The 12296-nt window shown below is 41.2% G+C and overlaps 2 long non-coding RNA genes across 3 annotated transcripts in view; one reads left to right on the top strand and one right to left on the bottom strand.

Moving 5' to 3' along the window:
• The window catches only part of LOC117802726, a 48583-nt gene extending 38348 nt beyond the window's left edge, over positions 1–10235 (bottom strand). Inside the window, exon 1 of the long non-coding RNA XR_004626224.1 lies at positions 10191–10235. This is a non-coding gene — a long non-coding RNA (uncharacterized LOC117802726). The remainder of the gene's footprint in view (positions 1–10190) is intronic.
• A 308-nt stretch (positions 10236–10543) lies between these two features.
• LOC117802725 overlaps positions 10544–12296 on the top strand; it is a 50618-nt gene continuing 48865 nt past the window's right edge. For both annotated transcript variants that reach the window (XR_004626222.1, XR_004626223.1), the window contains exon 1: positions 10544–10680. This is a non-coding gene — a long non-coding RNA (uncharacterized LOC117802725). The remainder of the gene's footprint in view (positions 10681–12296) is intronic.

Raw genomic sequence — 12296 nt, 5'->3', positions numbered from 1 at the left:
TGTGTTGTGTCAGTCCTCCCACCTCAACTCCATGTAGACTTCTCCGATGGATTCTTAACACTTAGGATAAGATTCAAACTCCTAACGAAGACTTGAAAATTCTACGTGGCCTGCGCTTGTTGTGACTCCGATGTCATTCACCACTGTCTCCTCACTCACTTTCGGCTACACTGGCCTGCTGCTCTGCCTTCAACACACCAGAGTCATTCCTGCCTCACACTTTGCCCCTGCCATCGCTACTGCCAGAAACATTCCCACCTATGCTTCTACATGGATGAGCCTCTCACCACCCAGATCGCCCTGAAATGCCACTTCCTTAGAGAGACCTTCCTTAATCATCCTAACATAACACTCTCTCTTCTAAGCCGGGCAAATTCATTATTCACCCCACACCGCCACCATTTTTCTTTTGGACTTTCTACCATCTGAAATTCTTTTCTTCTTCTTCTTTTTCTTCCTTACTACTTGTCTCCTTTCCCTCTGTGGGCAAGCACTGGCCTATATTGTTCACCAGTTATCCTCAGGACTCAGAATAGTGTCCATGACATTGTAAACCCTTGTTAAATATTTGATGAATAAATAAATAATTAGCAAAACACACATAGTTTAAAAACCTGAAAATCACTTCAGACCATGCCTGTGAGTCATTGTGGGGATGACTAAGGTGGAGTAAATGTGAATTTCACAAGCGTTGGAGTAGGGGTCAATGTATTGAGAGGTCAAGGTCTTAGAAGAGCTACCTATCTGTAAGAGATGACCCTAGTTAACAGTAAATAACAATGAAAAATCTCTGTGGTTTGGGTGGGTGTGAACAAAGGATTGGTAGATGATAGGTAGAGAGCGATAAAATATATATAAAATATAAAAATGAGGCATTAGTTGTGTTTTGGGTTTTTTTTTATGATTCTCAAAAATCCCCTCCAGATTTTTTATTGTATTATAAATTCCAAAGACACTCAATAATCCTATTGTTCATTTCTTACCATGTTTAGAGATTATAGATTTTCTTACCACGTTTCCCATAATACTCTCAAACACAGCACAGGGATTCACACAATGTAAGCACTCAATAAATACTGGTGTAGTAAAAGAAACTGAGGTTTAGAATGATTGTGTTACTTGCCCAAAGATACTGCGTGAAATATTGACAGAGCTGGGATTTGACTCCAGAGTCCATTCTCTTAATTATTAAACAATGCTGACTTTGTCTATGGACTGTTTTAGTAAATAGACTTATGCTTTCCTGCAGAGTTACAACTGTATATGTTTTTAAAATTCCCCAAATACTCTTAGGGTAAGACTCAAGAGTCGAGAAGATCGCTAGGATTTTTGTAAATGGGATGGAGAAGTTCAGGAAAGGTCCATGAAGCATTTAAACCGGGCCTAGAGTTGGTGTGATTTGTAGCCTGATGCTACGGGGGAGTGAGAGGAAGCATGGCGCAGTTTACAAGGCTGCTTTAGCTGGACGTACTCCTTCAACCTCATGGGGTCAGCTTGAAATACTTGGGGGGGGGGTCTATCCCTTTCTCTTTACCCATTATTTTGACTTCATCCATGTCATTTAATCTCTCAGTCCTCTGTACCATAAAATGTAACAAGCTAGCAGCTGCTCTCATCTGCCATGAGCATCTATTCTGGGATCATACTTGGAAATGTTTTCGGCTCTTTGGAGAAGGACAAACTACTTGATGGCTTTACACCGCTCTTCCATATTGGGTCCGGGGCATGGTATCTGGAATTACCCAACCCAAAGCAATAATCCTGAAGAAATTCTGAAGCAGTTTCTGGCCGTGGGTACATGCTTTATGTTTGTGGAGCCCTTTACAACTGGCACAGCACTTTCACTTATGGACTTCTGTATTCTTTACCACAAGTCCTACCCTCCACAGGAAAACCAGAAGCGTAGCCTCTAATGGATATTCAATTAACATTATCTGTCTTTAATTCCTCCAAATGTTTATTCCTAACTACAGATCTCTGGAGAGATCAAACAAGCCCGCCCCCCCAAATCTATTTAGTCTTGCTTGAAGTTTACCAATTTTGGTGCCATCTGTGAAGGAGATAAATGATGGTCCTTTGGCTTGTGTCTACCTCCAGTTGGACACGGGCTGAGTAGTGCGCACGTGAGGTAGGTTTCTCATAGGCGGCTGATTTTAGACAGGAACAAAGAGCTCTCTGAGGCTCTCAGACACTCTGGGCTCCTCAAAATAAAAAGTAGTCAAGAGAAAAATTATGTCGAAGAAGTTTGCTTCTGTGTTGAAGCTCTCAATCATGGTAACTATACAAACTCAGGTAAGGTTCAATAATTTATTTCTCTGGCCAACATGATGGGAGAAACTCTCAGGCTGAATGACTTTACTTTCCCCTTGGACCCTCCACGCTCATCTGTAGCTCACTTTGGATAGTAATGGCTGCATTTGTGCTGAACAGCATTTTTGCCTCAATAAATAAAAAATGGCAGGGATGAATTTACACACTTTTATTTTTTCCTAATGAAAACTGAATTTTTGGTTCCCTATTGTATTGCTATTATTTATGATCATTAATATTTGGTCTGATGTGCATCCGTGTCTTCCTGTGTAAAAAACACAAAGGCCAGAGTAGCAGAAACAAAAAGAATACTTATCACTTAAGCTTTTCATGGAGTATCATTTCAGAGCTGTTATAATGACCATTTTGTTTGTAATAAAACATTCCTTTCAGAAACCACTGCATTTGTTGTAGCTTTCTCTGGCCAATAAAATTGTCATAGAGGATGCTTCTCTCTTCTATACCTCTCTTAACTTCTAAAAAGGCAAGATATCTTACTAATATGTTACGTGCAAGTACATTTTAAAAATGAAATCAAATGAAACAGATCCCACTACTTATAACAATAGAAAGAAGAGATGAGGTTGGCTTAAGTGAACAAGAAGTACCATGGCTTAATCAGAATTCAGGTTCCTGAATACAACGGGCTGCTTTTCCAGCTGTTGGAAATGTATCATGATAGAACTCTATCATGACAGCCTTTGATGACCATTTAACAATTCTTACACTAGAACTCAGTGTGAACATGAAGACAAAAGGCTTCGAAATTTTTTCAAGCACAAGAAGGTAATGGACATCTTCTAGGCTGCAGACTTATCTCCAAATAATCAACTCATGAAAAGAACAGAGCAATAACTGGGGGCGCCTGGCTGGCTCAGTGTGTCAAGCATCTGACTCTTGGTTTCAGCTCAGGTTGCGATCTCATGGGTTGTGGGATGGAGCCCCGCATGGAGCCCTGTGTAGGGCCGTGTAGTCTGCTTGAAAGATTCTCGTCCTCCGCCCCTCACCCCAACTCACTCAGGGGCTCTCTCTCAAAAAAATAAATACATCTTTTTTTTTTTTAAAAGAATAGAACAATAACGAAATATCTACTAGGAAAACAAGAAATCTGGGGCAAAAAAACAAAAAACAAAACAAAAAAACCCCACAGAAGTGTAATGGCCAGGTGTGTGTGGTAGCTAGCAGCCAAGACAAGCCCAGTAACACCTGCCTCCCGGTGTTCACGCCGTGAATACTCTTCTCCTACACTGAATAGGGCTGACTGGTGTAATCGATAAAATATTGTTCTGATGACTGTTTATGATTTCCAAGGTGAGGTCATAAGAGACATGTGGCTTCTACTTTGCCCTTTCTTGGACCATTCACTCTCGGGGAAGCCAGTTGCCATGTTTGAGTCACTCAAGCAGTCCTATAGTATGAAGATTTTTCACAGCAGCACATGTGGGGTGATGTGTAGCTGGCGGTAACCTGAGTGTCAATCTTTGGAAAAGTAATGGGTTAAGTGTGGTGATAACATAACATTAAACACCATGATTAAACTCAAGAGATTAAACCTAGATACATCAACAGAGCCGGATTTAAAAATAGTGCTTTGGGGCGCCTGGGTGGCACAGCGGTTAAGCGCCTGCCTTCGGCTCAGGGCGTGATCCCGGCGTTACTGGATCAAGCCCCACATCAGGCTCCTCCGCTATGAGCCTGCTTCTTCCTCTCCCACTCCCCCTGCTTGTGTTCCCTCTCTCGCTGGCTGTATCTCTGTCAAATAAATAAATAAAATCTTTTAAAAAAAATAAAAATAAAAATAGTGCTTTGTCAGAAATCTCACCCATGCAAATAAAAATTCCTCAAATAACAATACACATTTTGCAAGAAAATATTTAAATATAAAAGATATACAAAAATACATTAAAATGCTGACCTATGGCAGGGAGGAGAAAATGAATAGGGTGTGGAGATAAAAACAAATAAACAAATGGATTAAACAAGAGAGAGAATCTTAAATTCCAGTTAGTTAACATACAGTGTAATATTAGTTTCAAATGTACAACTCAGTGATTTAACACTTCCATACAACACCCAGTGCTCATCACAAGTGCCCTCCTTAATCCCTGTCACCTGTTTCACCCATCCCCCCACCCCCCTCTCCTCTGATAATCATCAGTTTATTCTCTAGAGTTAAGTTTCTTGGTTTGCCTCTCTCTTTTTTTCCTCAATGATCTTTTGTTTCTTAAATTCCACATATGAGTGAGATCATATGGTGTTTGTCTTTCTCTGACTGACTTATCTAGCTTAGCATAATACTCTCTAGCTCCATCCATGTTGTTGGAAATGGCAAGAGTTCACTCTTTTGTAAGAATGAGTAATATTCCATTGTATACATATTCCACTTCTTCTTTATCCAGTCATTAGTCGATGGACATTTGGGCTCTTTCCATAATTTGGCTATTGTTGATAATGCTGCTATAAACATCGGGGTGCATGTGACCTTTGGAATTAGTATTTTTGTATCTTTGGGTAAATACTTATTAGTGCAATTGCTGAACCGCAGGGTAGTCCTATTTTTAGCTTTTTGAGGAACCTCCATACTGTTTTCCAGAGTGACTGCACCAGTTTACATTCCCATCAACAGTGTAAGAAGGTCCCCCTTTCTCCACATCTTCGCCAACACATGTTGTTTCTTATGTTGTTAATTTTAGCCATTCTGACTGGTGTGAGGTGATATTTCATTGCAATTTTGATTTGTAGCTCCTTGATGATAAGTGATGATAAGCATCTTTTCATGTGTTTGTTTAAATTCCAGTTTTATGATGTTGCGTTATGTTCCCTCTAACCTTTTTTTTTTTTTTTTTTATCATGAATGGATGCTGTACTTTGTCAAATGCTTTTTCTGGATCTATTTAAAGGATCATATGTTTCTTATCCTTTCTTTTATTAATGTGGTATATCATGTTGATTGATTTGTGATTATTGGACCACCCTTAGAGCCCTGGAATAAATCTCACTTGATCGTGGTGAATGATTCTTTTAATGTACTTTGGATTTGGTTTGCTAGTATTTTATTGAGAATTTTTGCATCCATGTTCATCAGGGATATTGGCCTGTAGTTCCCTTTTTTAGTGACATCTTTCTCTGGTTTTGGCATCAGGGTAATGCTTGCCTCATATAATGAATATGGAAGTTTTTCTTCCATTTCTATTTTTTTTTGAATAGTTTGAGAAGAATAGGTATTAACTCTTCTTTAAATTTGGTAGAATTCACCTGTGAAGCCCAATGGCTCTGGAATCTTGTTTGTTGGGAGATTTGTGATTACTGATGCAGTTTCTTTGCTGATTATCAGTATGTTCAAGTTTTCTATTTCTTCCTGTTTCAGTTTTGGTAGTTTATATGTTTCTAGGAGTTTATCCATTTCTCCCGGGTTGTCCAATTTGTCGGCATATAGTTTTTCATAATATTCTAATTGTTTATATTTCTGTGGTGCAGTTATTTCTCCTCTCTCATTTGTGATTTTATTTATTTGGGTCCTCTTTTCTTTTTAGTAAGTCTGGCTAAGGGTTTATCAATTTTATTAATTTTTTCCAAGGACCAGCCCTTGATTACATTGATCTGTTCTATTGTTTTTTTAAGTTTCTGTAACATTTATTTCTGCTCTAATTTTTATCATTTCTTTCCTTCTGCTGCCTTTGGCTATGTCTGTTGTTCTTCTTCTTGCTCCTTTAGGTTTAAGGTTAGGCTGTTTATTTGAGATTTTTCTTGCTTCTTGAGGTAGGCCTGTATTCCTATAACCTTCCCTCTTGGAACAGCTTTTATTGCATCCCAAAGGTTCTGGATGGTTGTGTTTTCATTTTCATTTGTTTCCATGTATTTTTTAATACCCTCTTTGATTTCCTGGTTGACCCATTCATTGTTTAGTAGTATGTTGTTTAACTTCCATGTATTTGTGGTCTTTCCAAATTTTTTCTTGTGATGACTTCGTTTCGTAGCATCATGGTAGAAAATATGATTGGTATGATCTCAATCTTTCTGTACTTGCAGTCTGGTTTGTGACCTAATATGTGAACTATTCTGGAGAATGTCTCATGTGCACTTGAAAAGAATCTGTATTCTGCTGCTTTAGGATGGAATGTTCTCAATTTATCTGTTCAGTCCATCTGGTTCAGTGTGTCATTCAAAGCCATTGTTTCCTTGTTGATTTTCTGCTTAGATGGTCCATTGATAGAAGTGGGGTGCTAAAGTCCCCTACTATCATTGTATTATTATCTATGAGCTCCTTTATGTTTGTTATTAACTGTTTTATATATTTGGGTGCTCCCATGTTGGGTGCACAAATATTTATAATTGTTAGATCTTCTTGTTGCCTTTTCCCCTTTATGATGATATAGTGCCTTGTTCATCTCTTGTTACAGTCTTTGGTTTAAAATCTAGTTTGTCTGATATAAGTATCGCTACTTACAGCTTTCTTTTGATGTCCATGCACATGATAAATATTCCTCCATCCCCTCACTTCCAATCTGCAGGTGACTTTAGGTCTAAAATGAGTCTCTTGTTGGGTCTTGTTTTTTAATCCATTCTGACACCTTATGTCTTTTGATTGGAACATTCAGTCCGTTTACCTCCAGAGTAATTATAGATAGATATGTATTTAGTACCATTTTATTACTTGTTTTGTCATTGTTTCTGGAGATTTTCTCTGTTCCTTTCTTGTCTTCGTTACTTTTGATTTTTCCTTTCCACTCAAAAGGTCTCCTTTAATATTTCTTGCAGGGCTCATTTCGTGGTCACAAACTCCTTTAGTTTTTGTTTGTCTGGGAAACTTTTTATCTCTGCTTCTAAATTGAATGATAGCCTTGCTGGATAGAGTATTCTTGGCTGAAGATTTTTCCCATTCAGCACGTTGAATATATAATGCCACTTTCTTCTGGCTTGCCAGGTTTCTGTGGAGAGATCTGCAGCTAGGCTTATGGGTCTTCCCTTGTAAGTTAGGGATTTCTTTGGTCTTGCTGCTTTTAAGATATTTTCTTTATCACTATATTTTGCAAATTTAATTACGATAATGTCTTTGTGTTGGCCTGCTTTTGTTGATTTTGATGGGAGTTCTCTGTGCCTCCTGGATGTGTAGGTCTGTTTCCTTCCCCAGATTAGGGAAGTTTTCAGCTATTATTTCCTCAAATTTTCTGCCTTCTCTTCTCTCCTCTTCTTCTGAGACTCCTACAATATGAATGTTATTACATTTGATGGAGTCACTGAGTTCCCTAAGTCTATTCTTGTGTTCCATAATTCTTCTTTTTCTCTTTTGTTCAGTTTCCTTATTTTCCATTATTTTGTCTTCTATATCCCTTATTTGTTCTTCTTCCAGCCTTGTGTTCATTGCATCAAGCCTGTTTCCAATCTCAATTCTCATATTTTGCATTTCTGATTCTTTGAAAATTCTGTTATTTCTGTGACAAGGGTCTCCGTGAAGTCTTCCATTCTTTTCTCAAGCCCAGTGAGTATCCTTCTGATTATTATTTTAAATTCTCCATCAGGCACATTACTTATATCTGTTTTGCTTAGATCTCTAGCCATGGCCTTATCTTGTTGTTTCATTTGGGATGAATTCCTCCATCTTGGCATTTTGTCTAAGCCTCAGTCTTCTGTGCGTTAGAAAAGGCTGTTACGTTTCCTGATCCTGGGAGTAATGGCTTTATGAAGAAGAGATTATATAGTGTCCAGGGCCTGGTGCTTCAGAAGTGTCTCTAATGTGTGCTGCGTGCACTCTGCTGCTGTGTTTTGGCTGCTCTGTCCTTCAAGCCAATCATCTGCAAAGGCTCTCCTTGCGTGTAGTGGGCAGTGTTTGGTCCTTGGGTAGAGGGTGACTGGTTTTACCTAGGTGTGTTCTGGTCTGCTTGTTACATGAGATCTGATACTACTTCCACTAGAAATGAAATTTTGCAGAACTCTCTGGTCAGGAGACATAGTGTGGGCAGGTTTCTGTTGGTCTTCTGGGTCAGGGGCCCACCACACAGGAGCTGAGGCGAGGCAAGCTTGAGTGAGAAGGGCAGTTGCACCAGAGTGCAGGGGTGTGGGATTTGAAGCACGCAGGGCAGGCAGCCAGTGTGGGGCTGAGCTGCCCTTAGCAGGTGGCTCTGCACCTATGCTGAGGGACAGGGGAGGGAAATGGTGCCACCAGTTCCTTTGTCCCGGGAGAGGTGGAGAGGCGTCTCCATAAAGGCTACTCTAGGAAGAGTGAATCCTCTCCCCTCAGTGTGCCCCAGGTTTTCCTCAGATCACTGTTTCCATGCTGTCTGCCCTGGGGTTGTTTACCTGCCTTCTCTGCCTGAGGAGGTCAGTGCCAGGTCAGGGCTCTATCCCAGCCAAGCCCATGCACCTCTAAAACTCCAGTCTTTGAGCCCTGCTGCTTGCAAGTACTCACAAAAATCAGCCCCTCTCATTTTCCCAGCCAACAGCTTTGGGGAAACATTCTTGTGTACTCGCCGGTGTGCTCTCTCTCTCTTTCCTGCCCTTCTCTGAAACTACAGCTTCCTCCCCTCCACAGCACCGGGATCCATTTCTCCCCCAAACCCTGTCTCCGTACTTCCTACCTGATGTGACTTCTTTTCTCCTTTTAGTTGGTCAGTTTGTTCTGCCAGTCTTCCGATTTCTGGGGTATTTAGGATGATTTGAAAGTTATCTAGTTGATAACTATGGGATGAGAGAAGCCTAGGGTTTTCTTACTATGCTGCCATCTTATCTCCCTTCTCCAAAAACCCAGACTTTAAAAAGAGAGGGCATATGAAGACGTGATAAAAAAAAAAGGATTTGCATCCAGTGTCCCCTCAGACCAGTTTCAAAACAAAGAGGAGTCTGTGATAGAGCTGGGTTATTCTACACAGAAAAGCGGTTAATTAGCTTAGTGAAGGGAAGGTGACGTAAGTAAGTCAAGAACTTCCGGATTTTCACTTCACTTTGGGGTCCCTGTGTCTTTATCTAAGGAATGCATTGTAATGTAAGTTTCTTAAAAAGGAAGAAGGGTTATGAAAAAAGGCTCCGGAAATATGTGTTTATTTTAAAAGACGTTTCAAAAGTACTCCTTCTGTTGTTTTTCACAAATAACCAAGTGTTTGCCTACTGAGTTATCTGGTGCGGTTCTGAACTAAGCCCTTTGGGCAACTGTCCAGCAAGTGAATAGTCTAATATCATGGGGAAAACTATTGAATTTTAATTTTCCATGATCTTTCAAATGAGATTTTGACCCAATGTTTAAAAATTCCATTATGACAGCTTTAACTATATTTTATATTTTTATTTTTTAAATAATTTTTATTATATTATGTTAGTCACCATTCAGTACATCCCTAGTTTTTGATGTAAAGTTCCATGATTCATTACTTGAGTATAACACCCAGTGCACCATGCAGTACATTAAGGAGGGCACGTACTGTATATTTTATATTTTTAAAAAGTGATTGAGACTTAACAAATACTAAAGAAAAATTTAGAAATCCAATTCTTATTGCAGCACTCTAACATAAAAACAACTCATTTCTTTGGGTTCTCCTCTGCACTTTCTGGATTGGCCCAAAGCATCCCACATATCTGAGTATAGATAGACTTGGGGGAAGAGGGTAGAGACGACAACATTTCAATCCATTTTTCACATAATCTGAACAATGTGCTCTGCATGGTGATAAGCCAAATGCAGAGTATTAAAAAAGTTAGAGACTGCCTGCCTTCGGGGCAGTTACATGCCTCTAAAAAGTATAAAAATGACGCCATCCTGAAAAATTAGAGGCCTGTGCTCCTGTGTGCTCCCCCCCACTTCCTGCCTTTCTCTGAAACCACAGTCCCTCCCCTCCGCAACACCCATGACCCCTTTCTCCCCCAAACCACGTCTCCGTACTTCCTACCTGATGTGGCTTCTTTTCTCCCTTTAGTCGGCCTGTTTGTTCTGTCAGTCTTCTAAAAATCAGGAACTTTTAAAAATCAGGGCGCTGTTGATGCCTCACCCTCTCTGCCTGCTGCATGCCTCTGAGCTCTGTGGCAGCCGCAGTTGCGGTTCCCCTCGTTGCAGCTTTGCCTCGTGGGCTTCTATGCTGCTTCTCCACCGGCTCTCTCTGACACACAGCAGCTTGCCGGACCTGTCTGCGGGGAAGTTCCAGAAATGCCCGGGATGTGGCACTGCCGAGGGCAAGGTTCAACCAATGAGAAATGGAAGCTTGTGGATAAGGACGGCAGCCTCCCAGGCCTTCAGGGGTCTAAGCAAGATCCGGCCCTGCTGCCTTCAGTGGGAACTCCCTCTTTAATCTACTCGTGATTGGCTTTGCCTGTCCCCATCCTGCTTTACCCCCTTCTCCTCAGGTGCTTCCTGAGAGTGAGTTCTAAGGAAACGGACTGCAGGTGAGCACACTGCTGGCGGGGAAGCTGCCGCCGGTGGTGGGGTGGTGGGATCGCCTGAGCGTCGCGCAGCGTGAGGAGACCCGGGGGCTCGGGCCGGAGCCTGGCGTTGTGAAATGGAGGAAGGGGAGCCGCCATGATTTTAAAGAGTGGCCAGTCACCTGCAAGCCAAGGAAAGCGTCAGGCCTAGTGAGAGAAACACTGAACATGTCTTTGTTGAAAAAGCCAGCAGAGGTACAAAAATAGGCAAAAGGAACCTGTGCTTCAAGAAGTCAGGGAGTTGGTAGTGACTGGAAGGGGAGGGGAGGGAAGGGGGCTTCCCTTTCTTGAGTTGGGCGCTGCTGAGCTGTGTATGTTAAGTTCCTGAAAACACATCAGGCTGCCTATTTATCACGAGGCACTTTCTGTAGGAATGTTGTTATTCGTAAAAGGTGTGAATGGACCAGAGGTAGGCCAGTTTAGGGGGAGGGGCTGGAAACCAGCTGGCAGCAGGCCACAGAGCAGCTAGAGTGTGAAAAAGGAAAAACGGAATACCCTGAAGCTAGACTCTATCAATTGTCTACTGCTGTGTCACAAGCCATCGCAGAACTTAGGGGCTTATGACAGCGACTGCTCCATTTGCTTATAATTCTGTGGGTCAGCCATTTGGGCCGGGCTCAGCTGGGCGGTCCTTCTGTTGGTTTCGGTGGCAGTTCGACTGGGCCAGGGTGAGCTAGCAGGGCCTCACACCTAGTCAGGTAGTTGGTGCTGGCTGTCATCTGGTCCTCTCTCTTGTCTTCGTCTCTCATCCTCGCTTGGTGAGAGCATTTCAGGAGGGTAAGAGTGGACACTGCAGTCTTCCTGGGGCGTAGGTTTGAAAGTTGTACAGTGTCATTGCCGCCATGTTCTATTGGTCAAAACAAGTCATAAGCCCCGCCTGGTTTAACAGTAGGGAATGGGGGGGACTGCACATGCCTTATCTTAAAGGGACAGCTGTTCAGCTCCAACAGGAATTAATGCCATGTGTCCCATTGTTCCTAGACATTCTGATTTTGCATAAAAGTCAGAAATCAAAACATGTGAAATCTCTCAATTTTTATATTCAGCAACTAACTCACAATATTAAACATTATATGGTCCAAATAAATATGCCTCTGAGCTTGATGCCGCCTGTGAACCTTGAACTTATAACCTCTGCCTCAGATGATAGCAAGACTTAGAATAATCAAGACTATCATTCTCCGAATAAAAGTGGAAACGAATTTAAGAAATCCACACTCTCTCTTTGGCCTGTGGGGCATCAGTCTATGACTTTTGGGTTATTTCTGTAGTGTAGGAGACCAACAATGTAAGCATAATAGGAATTTGGAGAAAACCACCTTTTATTTCCACCCCTTAGACACCTCTCTCTGCCCTCCCTCCAGCTTAGAACCTCCACTTGGAAATTATTATTTTTATTTTATTTTAGTTATTTTTTGAATTGAAGTAAAGTTGACATACAATATCCTTTTACTTTCAGATATACATCATAGTGATTCAACATTTTTACACATTATAAAATGACCCCCAAGAAAATCTAGTCACCATCCAGAAATCACTATCATTTTATTGCTTTCTGGAAGTGAGAAAGAAGTCCAGAC

Source organism: Ailuropoda melanoleuca, chromosome 1 (genome assembly GCF_002007445.2).
Source record: "Ailuropoda melanoleuca isolate Jingjing chromosome 1, ASM200744v2, whole genome shotgun sequence".
Lineage (NCBI taxonomy): Eukaryota > Metazoa > Chordata > Mammalia > Carnivora > Ursidae > Ailuropoda > Ailuropoda melanoleuca.
Note: the sequence above shows the minus strand (reverse complement) of the source record. Positions and strands in the feature narration are given on the sequence as shown.